Source organism: Camelus ferus, chromosome 24 (assembly GCF_009834535.1).
Source record: "Camelus ferus isolate YT-003-E chromosome 24, BCGSAC_Cfer_1.0, whole genome shotgun sequence".
Taxonomy (NCBI): domain Eukaryota; kingdom Metazoa; phylum Chordata; class Mammalia; order Artiodactyla; family Camelidae; genus Camelus; species Camelus ferus.
Genome location: NC_045719.1, coordinates 17,289,174 through 17,313,870, shown reverse-complemented (window position 1 = coordinate 17,313,870; position 24,697 = coordinate 17,289,174). Strand labels below are relative to the sequence as shown.

At 47.1% G+C, this 24,697-nt stretch overlaps 1 long non-coding RNA gene and 1 other non-coding gene across 5 annotated transcripts in view; one reads left to right on the top strand and one right to left on the bottom strand.

Moving 5' to 3' along the window:
* Positions 1 to 9,059: 9,059 nt before the first annotated feature.
* On the bottom strand, positions 9,060 to 9,131 carry TRNAS-AGA. Its single transcript has one exon. It is a non-coding gene; the product is annotated as a tRNA-Ser (tRNA).
* Positions 9,097 to 24,697, top strand: part of LOC106729420 — a 61,986-nt gene continuing 46,385 nt past the window's right edge. For 2 of the 4 annotated variants that reach the window (XR_004314921.1, XR_004314923.1), the window contains exons 1-2: positions 19,439 to 19,885; positions 20,211 to 20,319. This is a non-coding gene — a long non-coding RNA (uncharacterized LOC106729420). Of the gene's footprint in view, positions 13,254 to 19,438; positions 19,886 to 20,210; positions 20,320 to 24,697 lie in introns of those variants that run through there. The other 2 variants (XR_004314924.1, XR_004314922.1) reach the window with 2 other exon arrangements.

Here is a 24,697-nt window from a genome sequence, read left to right as displayed (position 1 = left end):
TGACTTTTATGTCATCACTTCATGATGTCTTGCAAGATATACCATCTTGCCTCTCCCTCCAACACTCAGCTTCTTAAAAATCACTTTTCTAATTCCAGAAGTCATATGTGTTTGTGGCAGAACACACAGAAAGCACAAAAAAGAACACAGAACAAAATAAAATTCAAACAGAAGCCATCTGCTATCCCCCTGCTCAGAATTAACCTCTGTAATATGGCAGCTGGCATCCTTCCATTCTTGTACAAAAATGCTTTCCAGCTGTGAGTGCTGGACCTTGCCTTCCTGCTTTCAGACGTGGTCTTCAGTGGCTGCCGACATCTCTAGCTTTTACCTGCTCAGGACTTCGTCAGAGCAGAAGTTTCTTGCTGAGGTTACACTTGCTGACTTGAATTATCCCTTCAGACCCAGGGGGCACTCCGGATGTGCCCTGTGCCCCCATCCTTTCCTGCCTTCAGGGGACATGCCACTGGGTCCTGCTGTTCCCACATCACCAGCCAGTGCTTGCTTCCTAGTCGGACAGAAGTGACAAGGGAAGTCTGTCCTTCCCTTCGCCAGTTCTCCTTCCTGCAGAGAGAGCTCATGGGGGAGGGGAGAGGAGACAAGCAATATTTCAAAGGTAACAGTGAAGCCAGAATTTAATCAACTCTTCTTAAAAGAGAAGAATTCATTTCCGCATAAAGTGGAATTTTCATTTACTGGGTTTGCTTTCATCACCCAAGGCTGCGTGTGGTATTACCGCAGCAGCCCTGTTCGATGGGTAAGTCTCATCACAGTTACCGGAACACCGGTGTACGTGAGATATTCTTAACGAATTTAGACACGCGTGAGGAAAAAAGAAAAAAGCCAAAGACCACCCAAGGAGCACAAACAGCTCCCAGGTGTTAAGATTTCAACAGACCTTTCTTGGGGAAACAGTTCAGCCCACAACAGGCCCCTTGATAGTGCCAAGAGTATTTTGAGTGGCAGCACAGCTCGGGGAGGGATTCTGGGCAGGATTGTCCAGATTCAACATCTGGCTTTACAGCCTCTTGGCTGTGTGATCTGGGGAAAGATAGGAGGCAATCTGTGCCTTCGTTTCTGCATCTGTAAAATAGGGAAGATGCTAATAAAGGCACCGGCCTCGCTGGGGTTCTCAGGGGAGCCTGCGAATCAGCACAGGTGCCGCGCTCAGCACGGCGCTGGCGCAGAGCAGGTGCTCCTCCCACGGTGACTACCTTGAGTGACCTGAGCTCTTCGTGGTTATTAACCTTAATCTTCAAAACAACTCAGTTAAATGTATGCCATTGTCACCCCCATTTTACAGAGGGTTTAACTGAAGTACAAACAGATTAACAACTAGTCCATGGTCACACATTGCAAAGTGGCACAGCTGGGGTCCAAGGTCAGAGCCTGTGCTCGGCTACACGGTCTGGCACCATGAGCCACTGCTTAATCTCCCTGGCGTGCCCGCCAGACCCAGGAGCGGGTTTCTTCTGAATACTTTTTCTCCCTCATGTCTTAGACTCAAAAATGGATGTGACTTTGGTTCTAAGTTTTAAATGAGGCTTTCTCTGCCTCCTCAGTCCTCTGGGGCCGTGGTCCCCTGTTCTGGGCTGTCTTCACTTCTCCAACTCCCCAGACCTCACAAAGGACTCTCCAGACCCTGCCTACCTTTGCCTACGTGCAGGGAGCTGCTGGTAAGAGTTCGATTACAAGATGTGTGTCTTCGCAGAGAGTCTCCTCACTGTCTGCGGACCATCTCTCTATCTTTGCCCCTTCTGTCTTCTATACATCCTTTTTTAGAAAAAACTCAGCCCCAATGCAGGTGACTTCATGCTTTATTTGTATCTATAAGAGATAGCCCCTTTCACAGAGTTCTTATCCCAGAGCCCCATGAGCAGGAGCTGGAGGACCACACCGGGACACAGCAGTGACAATGCCTGGTCACAAAGGAAGGAGGGGCACGGCTTGGCATTGGGTTCATTTAGAATGAATTTATCCAGAGGCTGCTTTGGGCTGGGACTGGGAATAAATGACGAAGACATTCCAGACTGCTTTTGTGGTCTAGCAAGGTGGGGCAGACTCATGTAGGTTCTGGGCTACTATGCAAGTATCATAGTAGAAGGTATGTGAAGATCAGGGAAGGCTTCCTGGAGGAGGTAACCTGAGCTGAGTCAGACCCAGGTTTGAACTGAGGCTTCATTGCTCCCTATTTATGTAACATTGTCAGCCTCTCTGGCCTGTTTCTTCACTGGCTAAATGGTACTGTTGTGAAAATGAGATGTGCACTGTGTGTGGCACACAAAAGCTGTCCCCACTTTTTAATGACCATGGTTATTTCCTGATAACATGCCCTCTTCATGTTATGTTCATTTCCAATAATAAATCCCAGCCTGCATGCAAATATAACTCTTTAAAAATACAATTCTATATAGAAATGCAAAGTTTTTTTTTTTAATGTATTATAAATGAATTTCGCCACAGACCATTTCATGCAGCTCCTGTGCCACTTTCCTCTTGACGAGTCTGCCATGAGCCCCATTAAACGTTTGGGGATTTGCAGAACAGGGATCAGACCTTCTATCTTCCATCTTGAGCGACAGCAACAAAGATGGTTCCTCCACCTTTAATGCATCACCAGGGATGTGTAATTATGACCATGGTGGAACATGGGATCACATCCTAGCGATGATTCTTTTGTAACATTGCCGTTATTTCTCCACAGAGTACAACTGAGCAAAGCCGAGTTGCTGAGACAAATGGTATAAACACGTCATTGCATTAAATGGACATTTCGCCCCTTGGCCGTTAATAATTTATCCCTTAAGGAAGACAAGAAGCTGTCCAGCCAGCTAATTAAAAATACCGGATCTCACAGATGAGAAGAATGGTTCTTATTAAAATGTGTGTTTGCTACCTTGACAGTTTCTAAGAAGCAAATATTTCTACTGCTCCAGATGTAAGGAAACAGTTTACTCGGCCATGGGAAATCCACTTTGGGAAACAAATGAATCCATGAGACTCCCCCATCGTGGCACTGCCCTCAGCGCAGAATCAGATGATAAATTGGGATGCCTGCAGGAAAAAAAAAGCTGTTCTCATTAAATAAGGGAACCAGAACCTTCTTGATCCCAGTATCAGCCTGTGGTCCACACATTTCCCCCAGTTTATCAAGGAGGGGACTTGGGCTTAAGTGCCAGGCATCCCCTCACCAAGGGCAGAAGGACTTCACTGAGGAATGGTTCTCGGACAAATCGACCCCAGACGAAAGCCTGACACAATTGTCAGTTACACATGCCGTGGAGATGCAGTCACTTGCCACTGCTCTGTCCCCAGAGTCCTCTAAAGACAGTAAAGGGACAAAAAAAAGAAAAAATAGAAGCCGCCAAAGGTAAAGACACTTGGCCAAGAGACAGCAGAAAGGGAAGGCGATGAAAACTTGGAGTGAGATCTCCGAGTGGTCACTGACCTAGCAGACCGGAGGGAGCTGAGGGTTGACAGCTGGCGAGGGGCAAGCTGAGAAGCAGCCCTGGGAGCCTGATGACAGGGTGAGCCTGCTTCATTCCTCCTGCCCCCAGACAAGGCTACTTAAGCACTCACAGGATTACCCCTCATTCCCCTGCAGCAGCCAATCCAGGGAAAACTGCCTCTTCCTGGGACCCTCTTCCACATTGGCTAACTCAGGTCCAAGTGGTATTCTAAGTTCTTCCTCACGCTTGTCTAGAGGTGCCCTCCGTTCTCCAGGATGTCAGTCGCTCTCGCTGCAACAAGACAATACATCCAGCTTTGTTTGACTCCAGGTGTGCTCCTGGTGGTCTCTGACCAGTGAACATCAACAGGACGTGGACCCCACCCCCTGCTCTGGGGCAGCTGGGTACCCAGGAGAGACTGAGCCGAGAGACTGAGGCTGGGGGAGCACCCCGGGCCCTGCTGAAGAAGGGACGGATTCTCTAAAACAGGGGCATTAAATGAATGATGACGTCATAGACAGACTGCCAACCCTTCTCCGACCTGGTTCCTGGAAAAGACAAGCGAAGAAAAATCAAGAATCTCACAGGAAGCAGAGACAGTGGCAAGAAATAGGCCGGCCAAAGCTGAAGCATATTCTTCAACAAATTACAAGGGGAAAAAAAAAGAGTTTGGAAGGGAGAAGTTATGCATTAAAAGAAACTTAAGAGCTTTATCAACCAATAGCAAACTGTGGAGCTTACTTGGATTCTGATTTAAACATGCCATGAAAATAAAACCATTTATGAAATGTAGGGGTTCAGAGCGAGCCTCCCCCAAACGTTCCACTTTTGCCTAAAGATTATTTTGAGCTAAAAGCAGTCAAGATCCTACAGTTTCAAGAGAAACTACGGCCCCTCCCTTGAGCACCTGAAAGAATTTAAATTGCGGATTTTTCCCAGAAGAGTCATTAGCAGCAGTAAATTTTATCTAAGTGGCCCCATCTATATGGCAGAGCAAACACCTGGTTACCAGACATCTGCTCTTCTCACTGTCCTGTGAGCGACCCTCCTGTCTTCGGAAGCCCCAGGCCTCTGTCCCCTTCCTTAGCTAAGGATGTCACATACACCTCATTTTTCGGTGTTGGGCTGTGGGAATTTGGTTGGAAAAAGAACCTCCCTGGCCGAGACAAGGGGTCTCGGCCCAGGCTAGGACCCTGGTACGGGCCCAGTCAACCCATTTGGTAGCAAATTGAGAGAATTATCATCAAAAATTTTTAGATGTGGTAACTGTACTGTGATAATAATTACATAAACAATTCCTTATCTTTCAGAGATACATGTGCGAAACACTTTGAATTCTGGAATTTGCTTAAAAATAATTATCTGGGGAGTGGAGGGAAGGTGAATCAGGACTGGCAGATGTGGAACTGTCCAAGCTGGGAGGGGGGGTGTGCAGAGGCTTATCGCTCTGTAAGCTTTACTTCTGCGTGTGTTTGAAAGTTTCCACGATGGAAAGTGAACAAAAACAAAAGGAAACACAAAACGTTAAAACTCCTAAAGTCTAACCTCCTTTAACCTTGAAAAAATGCCTCAGCTTCTTCAGGCCCTCCCTAGGCACCAAGCCAGAAAGACGTCAGGGCAGTTGTCCTCAAAGCCTGCAGACACAGGAGGAAAGCTTTAGAAAGCTCTTGAAAAGGTCGTAAACCTTATCAAGGATCACAAAGCAGGGAGGTAGGAGGGCAGCCCTGAGCACAGATGTAGAGAGCTGTCTCTCCTCCCCGCATCCTCTGCTTCCACCTTTGAGTGAGCCTGTGCTATCCATGGACAAGGCACTTCCATTCTTTGGGAATCTCCTAGCTGGGCATGTTGGCTGGTGGGGTCGGGGCGGGGGGTCTCGAGGACACAATTCGGGTGGCAGCTCTGGAGTCAGACTGGGCCCTGGGTGAGGGCAGGGAGGTGGCTTGCCTTTGATTCAAGAGAAGAAAGAAAAGGCCCTGCACTGACCCAGGTGATGAGTGGGAAGTGGGCAGCAGGAACGAGAGGATGACTCCGTCTGTGGCACCTGAGTTGCTGGCAGAACGTAGGGGTGGGATTTGACTCCTGGAGGCAGAGAGCTGGAACGCAGGGTTCTCTCTAAGGGATGTTGTTGAAGGGGCTGTGACTTCAAAAAATTCCCTCTGGCATTAACGATGTTAATCTTGGGGGAAGAAATTCTTCATCTTAAAGTTCACTCTGAGACGCGGAGGCAGCTTGAAACAGAGCGTGTTCTTTTTTCTTTACCAGGAAATTTCCAAGGGCTCCCCTGCTTTGGAGTAACTTTTCTAGCGTTTCTTATTTTTATGAGACTTGTTGCTTTCAGTCTCTTTGAAACATAGTGAAAAATATTTTTTTCCATCTTAGTAATAGAGTGTAGTACGTTTATGCTTTACAAATAAGGGTTTTCACCAAGTGTGTGGAGCTGGGGATTCACTTAATGATGGCTAGATGAAACTTTGTGGCTAATAAAGAGCTGTTTTCTAAAAATAAACAATTATCAGTGCAATTGATTCAGCAGGAAAGGAGCATCAGAACAGTCTTGAGAAATAGGCACCGGCCAGGGCCACGTGTCCTGATCTTTTTGGAGTAATCGATCCTTCAGGAATCTAAGGGAAGATATGAACGCCTCAGAAAAATGCACACGTACAGATATTTTACGTATAATTTTAGAGGCTTCAGAAGCCCAGGGAGAGCTCCTAAACAAGAACAACACAGAGCTAGGAGGAAGCGATGGGTCATTTACATCACAAAAGAACTCTTTGCTCCAAAAAAGGATTTGCTCTGGGCTCCCAAATGCCTTCTGGTATATTCCGGTTGGTTTATTTGATTTGCAAATACCATTTCAATGAGACTTTACAGCTAAGATGCTGTTTAATCAGTTCAAGCCTTCTCCCTTCACAAACCCATTAATGTAACAACAAATTCTTTTAACAAGTGTTTATTGTACCCCTTCTCTGTGCCAGGCCTGCGGGCAGCAGGACAGACGCAGTTTCTGTCTTGAGTGAATGGTCAGCTGAGCGGGGGGCTGGGTTGTTCACGGCTGCATCTCCAGCACCTAGGACAGCTCTCAGGACCAGCAATCGGATCCATGTAGGACTGAATAAGCAGCCTAAACAGAAAATGCTATGAAGAAACCAAGTGCTAAGGGGGGGGGGGGGGGGGACATTGGTGAAGGGAGGTGGGGAGGGATCAGGGAAGGGGTCCCCAAGGAGGAGAGATTTAAGCTGAGCCCCGAAGGGTGAGAACTGGGGAAGAGCATTTCAGAAGGGAAAACCAGTGCATGCAAAATCTCAAGTCAGGAGAGGTGTGCCATGGTAAGGACACGCGATGGGCCTGGAGCATAAGAAGGAACCAGACAGAGGGCCCTCTAGGCCAGGGTAAAGAGCTTCTCCTTTAATTCTGGATGCTATGGGAAGCAATTGGAGGGTTTAAGCCATGAAGTAATATGATTTGATCTACATTTTCAGAAAAATTGCTCTAGTTGCTGTGTAAAGAATAAATCATTGGGCGTGAAGGACAAAGAGGGCAGCGGGAGGCCAGTTGTCTGGACAAGAGGTGATGGTGGCTGTTTGCTGGGGGTGAGGGTGAGGGCGGGGGGTGGGGTGGATAGTGAGTTAGAGATGTTGAGAAATGACTGGAGATGAATGATCCCTGGAAGAAAAGTCAACCAGGTGTGGGGACGTAAGTTGGATGTGGACAGAGGAGACTTAAGGATGGCCCCTGACTTCTGGCTGGGGGGATGGTGTTGGGAGGAAAAAACTTTCCTCTACCCTTCTAAGGTTCTTCTGGCTGGTCTAAGAATAAAATTGACATGAGGCAGAGTAACAGGAGAAAATTAATTTAATTTCATACATATGGGAACACCATATGCATGAGAGGGTCGGAGACAAAAGGGTAAAATTAGGTGTATGTCCCATCCTGAGCTAAGGAAGGGGACAGGGGCCTGGGGCTTCCAAGGACAGGAGGGTCATTCTCAGGACAATGAGAAGAAAAGTAGATGTTTGGTAATTAGGGGTCTACCCTGCCAAATAGATGGGGTCACTTAGCTAAAATTTATCTCTGATAATAACTCTTTTTCTGGGGAAAAAATCCCCGATTTGAATTCTTCCAGGTGGTTAAGGGAGGAGCAATAGTTTCCCTTGAGCCCACAGGGTCTCAGTTGCCTTCAGCTCAAAATAATCCTCATGAAAAATGGTGCATTTGGGGAAGGCTTGTTCAGAACCCCTACAATGGTGATGTTATTCACAGAGAGGAGGATGATGGGAGAATGGGTTTTGAGGGGGAAATCAGGAGGTCAGAGCTGGGTGTGTTGGATTTGAGAAGTTGATTGGATGAGTAAGTGGAGCTATGAAGGAGGCAGGGCTAGAGGAGGAGTCTGGGGATGGGGTATGAATGGAGAGGGCATTAAAATCCGGAGAGATTAGGGGATGCAGGGAGACAAATATTGTCGGAGAATATTTGCCTTGCACAGGAAAGAATTCAAGAGCAAGGTGTAGTAAAGTGAAAGCAAGTGTATTTAGAGAGAGGCACACTCTGTAGACGGCTGCTCAGAAGGCAAGAGAGAGAGCAACCACAAGGTGTGGGGTTGTTAGGTTTTATGGGCTTGGTAATTTCATATGCTAATGAGTAGGAGGATTATTCCAACTACTTTGGGGAGGGGGTGGGGATTTCCATGGATTGGGTCCCACCCACTCTTTGACCTTTTATGGTCAACCTGGGAACTGTCATGGCACCTGTGGGTGTGCCATGAGGCTCAAGGTCTACCCGAAGTCAAATCTTCTGCCATCTTGGTTCTAACCAATTTGTCCTGTCATTGCTGTGTCATTCCTTTAATGTCTGTGCCCTGCCCCCTTCCCTCTTGTTTCAAAAGTAGCCCTGAAGAGGCTGGCAGGAGACCAAGCAGAAGGGTGAGCGGTCAGGGAGGCAGGGCCCCAGGTGCCTTCTCCATTGCCTCTCACAGTTGCTGGAAAGATGCCTCTGCACTCAGCCAGGCTGCTGGCACCCCTGAGGGTGGAACGTGCCATTTCTGCTGTAGCCTTTGCACTTGTGCTCTGCTCCTCCTGCCTAGAATGCCTTCCCTGATCTTCCAGTCTTTTCTGAGTGCCACCCACCCTTTAAAACTCAGTTCACTCTGCTCTGGCATCACCCGGAGGGGCCAGGGTCCCATCCCCCACCTCTGCTTTGCTCTGTGCTGAAAGCCATGGGCCCACCAGCCTCTTGCCCTGCATTTTCCAGGCAGCATCACGTACCCCCAAACCATTGTGCCCCCAAACCGCAGAACACGAATCAAGCTCTTCAAGCACCCTGCTGAAGCCCCTCTCTATACCTGAAGTGAATGGGGACCCCCCCAACCCATACCAAATCTTGGGCCTTTGATGCCCTGGATGAGGTGTGGGTGGGAGCCACAGGGCTGTGACAGCAACATTGGAGGACAGGAAGCCATGGGGCTAAAAGGGCAGGGAATTGGCATCCGAACCATTCAAAAAAAATTTTTTTGAGAAATTTCTCTCCTTTTTTTTTTTTTTTTTGGCTTTTTAACTAAAAAAAAAAATTGGGGGGTAGGTAATTAGGTTTGTTTATTCATGTATTTATTAGTGGAGGTACTGGGGATTGAACCCAGGATCTCGTGCATTCTAAGCACACACTCTACCACTGAGCTGTACCCTCCCCCCGCTAAGTGATTTTCTTTTTGATAAAGAAGATACTTTGCCTTGGTGATGTCAGAGTAGGCAAATGTCCCCCTTCCTTTTTTTTAACCAACTAACATGCACAAAGATGTTTGTCACTTGCTCCCTCTCTGAGTCTCATTATGAGAAGTGGTGACTGGACTATGGAGTAGTGTGGGTCCCTGAGAGGGGAGTTGGTGAGGGTTGTGGCAAGCAGTAGGGAGCCAGCGTAGGTCCTAGAGGAGTGGAGGGTCATCATGAGTTCCGTGAAGTGAAGGTCTGGCAGGTCGGGCAGGGCTGAAGGGTGAGAAAGCAGTGAGATGCTGCTCCCCGCCGCCCAGGTGAGAGGCGGGAGTCTTGGGGTGTCCTCAGGATGCTGGGCCTGAGGCCCCACACGTCTGCCAGGTGCAGTGGGTCTAGGGCTGAGGGAGAGGAAGGGGTGGAGGTCCCTTTGGGGAGTTTTCCCAGAGCCGAGAGAGGGAGGGAGTACACAGGCAGCAGGACAGACCTCAGCCGGCTCCCTCAGCTGCTTTCCTTTGCTACTTTGGGCTCGTCAGTAGAAACACCGCATAGGCCTTTGGCGCTGGCCCAGCAACCTCTGAAGGGCTGACAGTCGCCCTTCTAGGAGTCTGCCCGGCCGCTGTCCTGCCCGGGGCTGACAGACAAGGCAGGAAGGAGGCCCATAGTTCCTCCAGGTGGCCCGGTTATCAGTGGTGTGATGGTATCGGTTAACAATCAGCTCTTTGGGGAAAAAAAAGGGGACAGGTTTGTAGATGACCCCACCAATTTCAAGCACGAGCGCAACCTTACTAAACACCATTACATAGTCCTCCCACCTGTTGCTGAAAAAATTAATCAATAGTCAATCTAGGAAAGAAAGAGAAAATTTTATTCAAGCCAACCTCAGGATTATAACCTGGGAGTCAGCCTTTCAGAAAGCTCTGAGGACCGTTCTGCCCATTAGAGGACAAAGCACAGCTATATAAGTTTTTGAGACAAAGGGTCATACATCAAGTGACGTAATGACAGTTTACACAGTCCAGATCTGCATGTACAAAGCAGTGGGTCATCATGACTCCTTTCAAGATTAAGACGCAGGGGGAGGGTATAGCTCAGTGGGAGAGCACGTGCTTAGCATGCATGAGGTCCTGGGTTCCATCCCAGTACCTCCATTATTTAAAAAAAAAAAAAAAATTAAGAAGAAAGGTTATCCCTTAAGGAGGGCTGGTTACTGCAGATGCCCAATACATACTAAAGGGGAGGAAGGAGGCCCAAACAGCCAGAGCAAAATTTTGTTTGAATTTTTCTTGTCTTGCCATAAAATACAAATTCCATGTGTGAATGACCTCAGGGACATAGCATTACTCTACCAGCTTTGTCGGCTGGATGTGCAGCAAACCAAGCTGAGACACCTAGGTTTGCAGCAGAGAAAGGGCTTATCGTGAGGCAGCCAAGTGAGGAGGCTGGAGAACAAATCTCAAATCCACCTCCACGCAGGTGAGGGGCTCTCGATATTTCTGGGATAAAGCTAAGGTGTGGGGAGTGGGAGGAAAGGTAATTGGAGATAAGAAAAAGATGAGAGAATCGTCCTTCTGTGCAGGGGCAGCTGAGCAACAGGCATCTTTATGAGACCTGTGCTCAGAAAATAGTGGCGTCAGCATCCTCTGAGGGGGCAGTTTTGGGCCCCATGACGTCAAAAGGTCATCGAGGACACTCGCACAGGCCCAGATGAAGGGTCGGTGGTCTCAGGCTTCACCAGCTGGAGCTCAGACTGGACACAGCTGAGTCCAAGTTTCTGAAACTACATCTTTGACAAACATCTCATTGTTTAGGCCAGGCGAGGCTTGAGGACATGCAAGGTCTTGTAAAAACAAAGTGCACTTGATCAGTGAAGGCAGCTTACAGGTGTAATGGATCTAACTGATGATTACCCTCTGTTTCAACAGTAATACAACAATAATGAAGCGATGAGTTTTGTCTTTTTCAACTTCATTTTTAGGATAATTTGTTTACTTGTAAGTTTACCTAATTTAAGCTTTAATAATGGCCGTGGAAGAACTAGCTTGCAGAATTCCTGGAAATGCAATAATCAGCTCTTGGGACGCGGGACAAGCCCGTTCTGACACACCACTGGCTGATGCTAGGACGGGTCCTTGTTACAACGAGCCCTTTCCCGGTGAGCTCTCCTGCAAGATGCAAGGCTCCCTGATGTTGGCTGAGGGAGGCAGTGGATTGCAGGAGACGCGCGGCTGGGCAGCTCGTAAGGAGAGTTCAGACCAGGGCCAGCCAGGCCAGCCTGTGGGACCAGGATCTTTCCTATAACACAGGTCCAAGAACTGTGATTTTTAACCAAAAAGAACAAAGGAATACTAACTTAAAACCTGCATTTGCAAATGTCATTTGAGCTGGAATGGCTAAGATCAGACAACGTATCAGTGTTTGAATTAAAGTGAAAATTAAGCACGTGCCTCCCTGTGAGTCAGCACTTTTAAGGCTATCTTCTTGTGAAGTTCAGAGAAAGAGTTAAAGAATCTATTTAAATGCAAATGTGCCATAAAACCGACTAACAGCAATGCATCTTCTGAATGCTCTCAGCCCTTCTTCCAGCAGGCTCTGCTCATAATAGTGTTATTTTTTCAACTTAAGAGAATAATATCTCTCAAGATATTATAATTGGAGTGCAGCTGGTGTGATTACCTGGTGTCGGAGAGGCAGCGGGCTGGAGGGGATCTGGGGCATCTTCTGGGGCAGGATCTGCACATGGGCCCCTGTGCCTCCTGGGACGGGCTGAGGAGCACATAGGGCGGGCATGGCATGACCCGGCAGGGCTCTGGATCCCGGGCCTTCCTCTGCCAGGAGTTTCCTTCCCTGGCTTTCCTGGTTACAGTGCTCCAGAGGAGTCAGAACTTACCTTTGAGCTCCGGTGAGCAGGAGGGTGTGATGCCCTGACTCAAGGACTGAACTTGACCCCACTCAAAAGGAGGCAGGCACAGTGCCTGACTCGGGGAAGCGACCTGCCAAGGCTGACCGCTGACCCTCATGCTGCCCAGGGCGGGAAGGAGGTAGGAAGGTGACTGACCTCACTGTCGGGGAAACCTGTGTACCCTGCGGGCCCTCCTGGGTACAAAAGCCCCTCTGTGCTTGTTTGTAGGAAAAAGGTTTTAGTCTCCTGGACCTTCCCTGAGTTCCAAAGAGGAAATTCAAGCAGATACTAATTAGGGAAGGAAGGGAATGCAGAAACAAAGGAAAAGCAGTCAAGAAACAGCAGTTCATCGATCAGAGTCCGAGTTCCTCCTTAAGGCATATGCATGACTATCTGACACACTTCTTCGAGTTGTTCTTCGGGAACTAAAGTGGAAGATGGTGGATACACACTGAGCACCGGCACTGTGGACCTCAGCCTGGTGGGAACCAGAAGGTTGATGATTCAGATTCCTGAAACGTCACCCTGTCACCCCACCACCAGCCAATGAGAAGAAAGTCATGCCTCCTGCAACCCTCACCCCAAATGTTGCTTTAAAAAGTCTTAAGCCCCAGCCAGCCCGTAAGATGGACCTGAGACAAACCTACATCTCCCATCTTCTGGCTTGGTGCCCTCTTGATCAAGAAATATTTCTCTGCTCCAAACGCCAACATTTTGTTTGTTTAGCCTCACTGTGCATTGGGCACATGAACTTGGGTTCGATAACATCTGTGTGTGGAGGGCACTGGGTACCAGGCAGCTGGCGCAGAGCTTGGTGGTGAGCCTGGCTGGCTTCGTGCTGAGTGAAGCCATCAGCTTCTCAGAGGTAGCAGGGCCTTTGTCCCCGCCAAGGCCTGGGCCCCTCTGGGAGCAGCCAGGGCACCCAAGCCATGTCCTAGAACCACAAGTACCCTAGTGCCCTCGACTAAGAGGAGACTGTGCACTTGAAAGCCCCCAAACCCACAGAACAACCTAAGAACTGCCTGGTTCAAGGTAGACTCTTGTCAGGAGCAGGCAAACCCGCCGGCACAGCTCACCTCATCTCTGCTGCTGAACTGTGGGCACCCCAGTATGAGGCCATGGTGCCTGCTCCAGAACCACGGCCCAGCCCAAGTGGGCGAGCAATTAAAATGTGCTGAGTCTTTGGAAACTGCTTTACAGGTGCGTAATACGTATAGGTGCAGAGTTTCTGGATATTAAGATGTTTAATATCAAGTTAGCTTTTATCCATCTCTTTTTACTTTTACTTATATGGAGTCATTTAGAATTTGCTTTGAAGGACCCTATGCTAAGATGGGTTGTTCTCCCCATATTTTTCCCGCCCCTCCTCAAAGAATCCCATTCTCCCAGGACTTACAAGTGGATGCCAACCTTGGGTAGAAGGAATGCAGGACTGTGAAAAACCCCACTTCCCTTCTTCTCTATTTTGGAGACGCCTTAGGGGTGGGCACATTCTGGGTCTGGGGTTGCTTTCTGCCCGGGAGAAGAAGCTGGAGCCAGGGGCGCATGATGGGGCTGAAGGAGGGGTTCAGGGGCTCTTAGAGTAAACTGGTTCAGACAGGGTGGCATCCATGACACTCGCCTCTTAGGAACCCAGCCAGGCAGGGACAGCCTTCAGAGGACTGACTCTGCGGGGGAGAGGGGCCCCCAGCTCTGGCAGTGAAACCGAGCAAGACCCTGTGTGGCCCTCCAGGTAGAAGAACTTTCCAGTGTCCCCCATTTCTTGTTTGTAGGAAAAAATCTTCAGCCTCCTATACCTCCCCTGAGTTCCAAAGGGCAGATTCAAACAGTTACTAATCCTGAAAGTGAGAGAACACAGAAACAAAGGCAAGGCAGTCAAACAACGGTTCAGTGATGGGCAGAGTCCTAATTTGTCCTCAAGGAAGATACATAACAATGTATCTTTGAGTTCTCCTACAGGAGCTAAGCCCCACCCCACCCCTCAGGTGGAGGGTGATAACTTTAGGCTGAGGACAAGATTTCTGGAACACCACCCTGTTACCTCACCACCACCTAATCAGAAGGAAGTCACACACCCCAAATTTGCCTTTAAAACCTCTTCCCCCCAAACCATCATGAAGTTCAGGTCTTTTGAGTTCGAGCCACCCATTCTCCTGGATTGGCCCTTGAGGTAAGCCTTGCTCTGCTCCAGACTCTGATGTTTTGGTTTGTTTGACCTCACTGTGTGTCAGGCACATGAACTTGCTTTTGACAATAATTTTGGTGAGACAGCCAGGAGCCTGTGCCCATGGCAGGTCAGCCCTGGCTGGGGGGCAGCCCCTTCCCTGAATCCCCAGCAGCTGCCAGAGCTCATTGTGTTCTGGGGAACCTGGAGGGTCACTCCTTGACAGGCACCAGCTGCCTCAGCACAAAGCAGTTTGGAGCTGAGAAATGTCCTGACTGAGGGTCCACTTTGGCTTTCGTTTTTGGTGTGAGTTGCTCCAGCTTGTGCGGGCTGGGAATTCTTCCCCTTCCATCTGAGTTCATGCCCTTTCAGGAAATGTGTTTGGATGCCTCTATCTGGGAGTGGGAGTGGAATTTTGGACTGTATCTCCTTTGATTCTTTTTGCATTTGTCAGTCGTAGCTTTGTGTGTATATCAGTACTTGCACTGGCTGGTTGAGATGTCTCTGGTAGCAGAGCCTGCATGTGATGACACCAGCGTATTCTTCCCTATTGCACTGGCTTCGCTTACGGCACAATATTGGCTGAGAATCTTCCCTTTTTAGAGCTAGGCAACTGCAACCCTGAGAGACTGTTCTGCGTTGCACTGGTTTGATGTTTGCTTGATACTTGACAACACCAGCCATGACTAATTAAACATGGTTGATCAGAGCTCTGTTCCATCTTGGAGTCCCCTAGGCTGTATTTTACAAAACTGGGAGATCACCAGCTACGCTCCCATGAATGAAAGAAAATAATATTTTATTGTAACACTGCTTGGCCTCAGTCCTCCTTAGGATCTGGAGAACAATGGCCCCTCATGGCTCTTTAAATTATTACACCGTCTCTCAAATAGAACTGTTTTGTTAAAAGGGAAAGGAAAATGGGACGAACTTCCTTATGTGTGGGCTTTTATGCTATTGCATCAAAGTAAATTTTTTTTGGAATTGGTTTGGTTTTTTTTCTTGGGGGTGTGTGTATGTGTGTGAGTGTCTCAGTACATTAGTCCAAACCCTATTCTCTCTTCCTGGTTTTGACCTTCGTTAGAGGGTCCTTGGTAACTTGAACGCTGATTCAAGTCCCTCTGGAAGTGAGGCCTGTGATGTAAGTGAATGATGTCTGTTATTCTCTATTACTGTTATCGATTTAAACTGAATCGGCTATTTAGAAACTGAAGGAACTCTCACCCTAAAAAGGGCCAAGAAGGGGCTCTTTTGACATTCCAAAACTGGTTTTTGCACGTGCAGTTAGTGGAAGCTAGCTTTCTGGGAGGAACTTGCATTTCTCTCCCTGGGCCTTTGAGATGTAAATGATCTGCTTGGGCTCTCAGGGACTTTTATCTAATCATCTGTGATCCCTGAGACTGAAGGGAAAAAGAGGTCTTTTTAAATTCAAGCAGGAAACTGTGGGATCTTTGCCTGTGTGTATGTATGTGAGTGTATGTCTGTGTGTACATTATAAATGTGATGTGTCTCTGCCTCCAAATGGTATTGCCAAGATTGGTTTGTGGATGAGCTGTTTAAATGGCTTAAAAGAAATTAAGTGCTTATATAAATTCTCAGAAATATAAACGAAACTGGTCAGAATGAATTTCAGGTTCACATGAGGGCTCACTGCCAGACACATGCACCACCTTGTGTGATCTTTCCTCAACTATGTTCGCAGATGACATGATCTTGAATAGAGAAAATCCTCAGGAGTGTACTAAAAAAACTAATAAACAAGGTCATCAAATTTGCAGAATGCAAGATCAATATACCAAAAATATAAATTGGACATATACTAAAAAATGTGTTTTTAGCACGTGGACTGAATGAATGCAAAGCAGTGTTCACAGTGCTTGGCACTTGGGGCAGGAAGCAAGAAGGATGGGGGCATGTAGTTGAGGAGACTGTGGTGTTTCCCTCTGAACATTCCTGCATTGTTCGAACCTTTTATGAGGAGTATGCATTCATGGATTACTTGTGTGGCAAAAACATCAGTAACTGGTCTCCTCCTCTAAACTTCTTAAAATGCAGTAAAGAAACAAGATTGGCCTTAATTCAGATCATGATAGGGATGAGTTTTTTAAAATGTATTTTTATAAACTTGCAATGCATAATCCAAAAGTGAAATTAAGAAAATAATTTCATTTATAACAGCACCAGAAAATAAAACAGGAATAAACTTAAAGTGCAAGCTTTGAACACTAAAAACTATAAAACATTGTTGAAAGAAATTAAGGAAGACTTAAGTAAATGAAGACAATCCATGTTCATGGGTGGAAGATTTAATATTTTTTAAGATGGCAATACTTACTAATTAATCTACAGATTCAGCACAATCCCATAAAATCCTGAGGGCCTTTTTGGCCTGAATTGACAAGCTGATCTTAAAATTCATATGGAAATGCAAAGGACCCGAATAACCAAAACAATCCTGAAAAAGAAGAACAAAGTTGGAGAACTCACACTTGCCCATTTTAAATTTGCTACAAAGCTACAGTATCAAGAAAGCGTGGTATTGACATAAGAATAGACATACAGACCAATGAAATAGATCTGAGATCCCAGAAACTAACTTTCATATTTATAGTCAATTGATTTTCAGCAAGGGTGCCAAGACAATCAAATGGAGAAAGAACAGGTTTTTTAAATAGATGGTGCTGAGACAACTGCATACTCACATGCAAAAGACCCCTCACACTACACATAAAAATTAGCTCAGATGGACCCTGGACTTAGTTGATACAGCTAAAACTATAAAACTCTTAGAAAACAATATAGGCATAAACTTTCAAGAATGTGGATTAGAACAAGCATTCTTAGATATGACAACAAAAGTATATGAAACAACCACAAAAGATAAAACACACTTAATCAAAATTTAAAATGATTGTGCTTCAAATGATACCACCAAAAAAAAAAAAAAAAAATGAAAAGACAACTTACAGGATAGAAGAAAATATTTGCAAATCATGTATCTGACAAGGGACTTAAATCTAAAATATATAAAGAACACTTACCATTCAATAACAGAAAGACAAGTAATTTTAAGGGGAATTTTAAAGGGAAGGATCTGAATAGACATCTCTCCAAAGAAGATACACAAATTAGCAATTAGCAGATGAAAAGGGGCGTCAACATCCCTAATGATCCATCGAGGAAAATGCAAATCGAAACCATAATGAGATACTACTTCACACTCACTAGGATGGCTAGAATTTTTCAAAAAGACAAATTATAACAAGTGTTTTCAAGAACTTTCATACACTGCTGGTGAGAATTTAAGCGCTACAGCTGCTTTGGAATAGTCTGGCCATTCCTCAAAAAGATAAACGCAGAGTTACCATATGACCCAGCAATTCCACTCCTGAGTATGTACCCAGGGAAAATGCGAACATATGTCCACATTAAAACTTACACACAAGTGTTTACAGCTATATTATTTATAACAGACAAAAAGTGGAAATAACCCAAATGCCCATCAACTAATGAATGGATCGATCAAATGTGATAAATTCATATTAATGGGAGATTGCTTGACCATAAAAAGAAAGAATTTATACATGCTATATTTGACATGGATGACCCTTGAAAATATGGTAAGAGGGAGAAACCAGTCACTAAGACCACACATTATATGATTCCATTTATATGAAATGTTCAAGATAGGCAAATCCATAGAGACAGAAAATACATTAGTGGTCACTGAGGTCTGGAGAGTTGGGAGGAAATGGGGGGTGATTGCTAATGGGTATAGGGTTTCTTTTTGGGGTGATGAAATGTTCCAAAATTGGTTGTGGTGATGGTTACACAACTCTAAATACACCAAAAACTATTGAATTGCACACTTTAAATGGGTGAATTGTGTGGTATGTGAATTATATCCCAATGAGGCTGCTATATTAAAAGAAAATAATTTATCCATTAAAGCATCAGGGCCTGGAGATTTTTTTAGTGCAGTTTTAAATTACAAATTCAATTTTTAAAATTTTTATAGGACTGAGTTATCCTTCATGTTGTGGGTAAGTTTTTTGGCTAGTTTGTGGGTTTTGAGGATTTGACCTATTTCTTGCAGTCTGTCAAATTCATTTGCACAGGGATGTTATTATTGTTTTAAAGTCTGTGAGGTCTACAACTGTTCACTTTTTCATTCCGGATATGGTCATTTCTCTCTTCTTTCTTTTTTTGTTTGTCAGTCTGACTTAAAGTATATCATTTGTCTTGTTTTTTCAAAGGACCACCTTTTGGTTTCATTGATTTTCTCTGTTTATTTTCAATTTCATTAATAACTGATCCTTTTTATTTCTGACCTCCTACTTGCTTTGGGTTTATTTTGCTTCCCCTCCTCCCTAGTCTCTCCCCTAGTTTCTTGTAGGGGAAGCTCAGATGGTTGCTTTAAGACATTTCTTATTTTGTAATATAAGTATTTAATGCAATAAATTAGCTACATCCCACAAATTTTGGTATGTTATATATTAATTTTCTTTCATTTTAATACATTTTCTAATTTCCTTTGAGATTTCCTTTTAAAAAGTATATTGTTTCTTTCCTAGTGTTTGGAATTTTTTTCAGTTATCTTTCTGTTACTGATTTCTAGTTTAATTTCATTATAGTCAGAAAGCATATTTTGTATGATTTCAATCCTTTTAAATTTTTTAAGATTTGCTTCATGACTCATGATACAGTCTATCTTGAATGCTCCCTGTGTGCTTGAAACGAATGTGTGCAATGTTCCATAAATACCAATCAATTCAAGTTAGTTGATGGTGTTGTTCAGTTCTGTCCTTGCCAATTTTCTGTCTACTATTTCTACACATTACACAGTGCTGCAACTTCCCAGTATAACTGTGGAAATGTGGACTCCTTATCTGCTCTTACATTTTGCTTACAATTTTTTGCTTCTTACATTTTGAAGCTCTAATCTCAAGTGTCTATACATTTAGAAATGTTATGCCTTCTAGGTGAGCTGACTCTTCTATCAATCTGTATTGTCTGTCTTTAACTCTGCTAATTTCTTAGCTCTGAAGCTTACTTTGATATTAATATAGTCACTCTTGCTTTGGCTTTGGCTTTGGCTTGTTAAGAGTTTCCATGGAATAGCTTTTCTCACACTTCTTCTTTTTACCCTACCTGTATCCTGGTATGTGAGGTGAGTTTCTCATAGACAGCATGTATGTGGGTCATTTTTTAAAAAATCCATTCTGCGCATGTCTGTCTTGAATTGATGTGTTTACTTCATTTACATTTAATGCCATTATTGATATGTATGAATCTAGGCCTCCCGTTTTATTATTTGTTTTCTATTTTTCGTTTCTCTGATACCCCTTTCCTACCTTTGTTTAGGTTACTTAATTTTTTTTAAGTATTCCATTTTAAGCTATTGAATATGTTTTTGACATGATCTCGTCATATAAGTTTTTCAGTGTTGGGAGAGACAATTCTCTTTGAGTTTCTTGTTCTCCTACAGCTCCTGCTATGGAGCCAAGACAGCAAAGTTCTGACCATTGTTTCGCCTGGGCCACTTCTCAGCAATGGGTGGAGGCCCAAAGCACAGAGGACGCAGGCTGGAAGGCGGTGGCCTGTGCAGAGGAAGAAAGAATTCGCTGGGCAACGCACCAGACGCGGGGAGGAGAAGTGGCGTGCTCAGGTATAGGCCCTGGAGGAAGGGAGAAAAGAAGCTGACATTGTTTCCTTCCCGCTGCTCCCACTGTCCCCCGCGGGCTAGCCTCCATCACCCGCCGCCCGACCCCGTGCTCCCTGAGTTCCTGGCCGGGGGATAACGTGGTGTCCTGGTGTTAGGGACATGTCGCTGTATCCCCTGACTCGCCTGCATGTTAGACTCCCTGGTCCATGTCCTCAGGGAGAGTCAAGGCTCCAGAATTCAAACGATGGGGTTTTGGCGAAGTTGGCTGAGGGGAAGGAAATCCTAAGTGGCCCTGTGGGCCGGTTCTCTGTGCTATTGTGGCTTCCAGAGCTGGAAGGATGCTAAGAACCGACGTGCCCTGAGTCTGCGCTTCCCCGCAGGTGCGTGTCAGAGGGGATTCTCCATCCGGGATCGCTGCATGTACAGAAGTGCTAGAGGTACGTGTAGACTGCAACCTCCCCTCTATCCTTTCCTCCCTAAACCATCCCTGGTGGTCCAGCAGAAACAAAAAAGAATTCTAGCAGGAGGAGGAATCAGTTTTAAAGATTTAATGGCCGCCATACTAGGCAGAGGCATTTCCTAGTATAACAGCGCCACCTGCTGGACAAGCTACCTACTACACTTTTTGTTTTCGTTTTTGAGAAAGGCGTTTCCAAGTTCTTGTTGAAAGTGCACGCTTGACCTATGGGTGGCATGTTCCTCTTTGGCCTGACACCCCGTCTTGGAGGGTATCAACGCAGACTCAATGACTAGCAAGGTGGAAAGAGCCCAACAGGCCTCTCTGTTCAAAAGGAAACGGCATATTCAAGAGCCTCTTGGCCTGGCCCTCTTGGCATCTCAGCATTACATAAAAAAGGGGCAGTAACCCCTCTAGGGGAAACAGTACCCCCCACCACTGCCCCCTAAAGCAAAGCCACTGACCTCATGGGGTCCTGGCTTCACAAAGATTCCTCTAAATTCCTGGGCTTGGTGCACTGGTAGTTTAGCCACGTTGATGGCGTCTTCAGCACTGTTGCAGCTGCTCAGCTCCGTCAAACAGAAAGTGACCGCGATTGTTCTCTCCCCTGAGTCTGTTGTTGCCCATGGCCCGCCATCTTGCCTGCTATGGGGAAGACTCTGGATTGGCAGATTAGACACCCCTCTGGGGGCAGCAAACCATGGGAATATATCACCACTGTTGATGGAATAGTTGTGTCACTGATGCAGATGTACTTGGTAAGGATTCTCTCATGAGACGACTGGCATCAAACTGCTGATCAGGCCTTCACTGCCCAGATCAGAGCCATCACCAGCCGGGTCCACTTGCAGGTTTCTGGCTGCCTGGAGCTCAGGCAGGGAAATACAGGCTTACCTCTGAGGTATCTCAGGCTCCCTTCCAGACGACTGCAATAAGGCAAGCCACAGGAATTTTGGGGTTTCCCAGTGCATATAAAAGTTATGTTTACACTATACCATAGTATATTACATGTGCAGTAGCATTATGTTTAAAAAAAGCTATGCACTTACTTAATTAAAAAATACTTTATTGGTTTAAAAAAATGCTAACCATCATCTGATCCACAAAGTTGCCACAAACCTTCAATTTGTAAAAACGGAAACCAAACAATCAAACAAAACCCCGCCGCAATATCTGCGAAGGGCAATCAAAGGAGGTATGCCCATGCTGGAGAATAAGAGAAGTGAATCACTGCTGGTACTGGGGTGGCTTCGAATTCTGCTCTCTTCCCCAGTACGCCTGCTGTGTACTTCTCAGAGCCTTCAGATAGCTGCTCCATGCCTGCTGTCTGCGGGGGTGGGGGGAGTTGTATTCGGCGGGACAGACAGGATGGAGGTGCTGACTCCAGCTCACTGAGAACTGGAGCTGAGGGAAGGCTTTGAACAGGTGGCGGTGGGAGAAAGGGCGTTCCCGGGGAAGCCCCAGCACCAAGGCAAAGGCACAGAGCTGGGAACACAGGACAGGCTCTGGGGACAAGACCATCTGGCGGGGTCCTGAGCCCTGAAGGAGAGCAGAGAGAGAGAAATCTGGCTGGAGGGCTTGGCTGGAGTGCACGGGACCCGGCTGGGTAGCCATGACGGAGTGCCACTGAGGGGGCATCAGTTGAGATGGGAGCTGTGCTTCCAGCCCCATACATGCTGTTCCTTCCATCTGGAACACTCTTTCTTCTGCACTTCACTGGGCAACTCTTTCCTGCCCTTCAGATCTTAACTGAAATCTCACTTCCTCAGGAAGCCTACCTGACCAGTTCCCACAGAATTCTGTACTTTTCCCTCCTGGTCTTTTATCATGTGGAAAGTTGCTGATTAATCTTTTGCAGTTGTTTAATTCACACTTGTTTCCCCTGTTGGACTGTGAGAAAACAAGGGCAGCAGCCACATAGATCTCATTCATTGCTAAGGTCGGTCAGTCAGTCAGTCAGCAAACGTGGAGGGAGAACCTGCTCTGTGCCCACCATTGTGCTGGGCTCCAGCATTCCCAAGGACAAGGTGTGGACCCGCGGTTGTTTGCCCACTGCCTGCACAAATGCTGAGACCAGTGTTAACCAGATGCCAGCCCAAAGGTGGGTCTGGCTGAATGTGTGTGTAGCAGAGGGAGGAAGGGCTGGTGGCAGAGAGGCCAGGCCAGTGGCTGCTATAATAGCCCAAAGGAGGTCCCAACCTACTAGGTAGTCAGGGCCTGAGGGGCAGGGCTGGACTCAAAAGTGGATACAGACAATTCCTGGACCGTTTTGAGACCCTAAGAACTGGGGACCTTCTGACGTTTGCCAGCCTCCTGCAGGTTCCCTGGGCCGGGCTGCCCCATGCTCTTCCAGCAACCCCTCTCTGGGGAACCATCAGGGCTGAGTATCTTCTGTGCCCACCAGAGCCAAGGACCCCTGTCATCACTTGCCTCCGCAGATGAGGCAAGACCCTGGAGAGCCTTGAGACTCACTCTGCAGCCACCTTCTCAGGGAAGCCAGGGAGCCAGGACAGCCTCCAACTCTCGACCCCAGCCTGTCTGCTTTGAAGCCCCCTGACCTCTAGGGGGCCCCTGTGCTCCTCAGAGACCACCCTGGGGGCGGGGAGATCTGGGTGGGAGGCCCCCTCAGCCAGTTCCTTCATCATCCTCCATCTTCCACACCTGAGTTCCTCGACCAGTAGCCTTGCAACGGGGGAGTCCATCCAGCTGCGCCCCATACAGCCTCCTCCCGCCGCCTCCCCTGCGCAGCGCCCGCCTGCAGGGCGACCGCCTGGGGCTCCCATTACAGGCTCCTCACGGGGAGTTGAGCCCGTGGGGAGGACCCCCGCCAAATACCCTGTGCCAGCCGGCCCCAGATCTAACTTCAAGGGCCCTGGATGTGGCCCCTGATCCCCCGAGACACGGTGGGCAGGTAGGGAGAAGGGCTCTCCCTCTCTCTCAGGATCAGGGACTCTCAACCTCCCTGGAGCCTCGGGTCCTTATTGAAAAGAGGGATTTAGCCTCGACAAACCCGCCCTACTGCATCCATAGGTATTTCCGCCAGATGGCGCTCTGCTCACAGATTCTGGCACCTTCATCTTAACATCTCTGGCTGGAGTCACCTCTGGTGAGGAAGACCGCGAAACGAGAGACTTGCCTAAGTGTGTCTAACCCATAGCTTTCCAGACCTATGTAACTGGAGCATCCATTTTCTACAGGACACCATTTAAGATTCCTTGGCATCCAGACTGGGAAACTCCTCGGTGACCCTTTTTCCATTTTAGCCTTGTAAGGTTGTTGGGTCCTTCCCTCCTAATCTCCTCTGTGCACTTGCACTGCCTCTTCCAGCCCTAAGTGCGCGCTCCCAGGGGTCTGTGCACGGGCTGCACTGAGCCTGAACCATTGTGGCCTCCCCAGGAGTCTAGAACAGCTGCTCATTTTTAAGTTAAGGCTAAACCTCCTTCCCCAGGATAAATGGGGGCTGAGGAGTCCAATTTCCATAAGAGCAGGGCATAGTGTATGCCATTGGGGTTGGGTAAACGCATTTCTCCAGGAAATACTGTGTGCCAGGCACTGGCTGTGTGATCACTTTGGGCACGTTTTCTGCTCTAAGGTCTTACTACTTTGGTAAGTGCATTATTGAGCCAGGAAGGACACTGGCTTGCCCTGCTCTGGCTCACCATTTCTGTAGATCAACCACACCTGGGGCCTTAGCCCCAGCACCTCCCACCTCAGGCGGCCCAGGGCAGGGAGCTGGGCCAGGCTGAGGAAGGTCAAATAGTGACCCACAGAGGCTGGAGCTTGGGAGCAGAGGTGATGGGTGACTGCCGTCCTGGGGTCTGCCCCAAGCCCTCCCATGCCCTACGCCTCAGTCAGTCTCTCTCACTGAAGTCCTGCTAAATTGACATCTTTCACAAAAGGTGATTTCTCCACAAGCTCTGACTCCTCGCTCCTCACTGCTAAAAATAGGTGGAGAGCCGTGAAAACCCCACATCATGAGGTTTTAGAGGTGATTCTAGTCATTCTGGTAGATATTTGCTCTAAAGACCTGCAATGTCTCTTGGTAATTAAAGCCGGGTGTTTGCTGGCAAATTCATTCCTTTCAGAAGCAAATTATTTCACAGACTCCAATAAAACAAATGACTTATTCCCAGTGGGTCCAGAAGCGTTGAGAAGTGTTACTACAAAGCTGTGATGATCCCCACCATGGGAATCCAAAGTCCTGGTTAAGCTGACAAGCAACCTGCAACTGGAGGAGGGAGGCGGGCTGCCCAAGCCTCTCCCACGCATCAGGAAGGGTGATGGGGCTGAGGGGTTAACTAAGAGCCTTGGGCCTTGCTGAGGATGTGGCCCCTGTGGGCCAGGCTGTGGAGTAACCA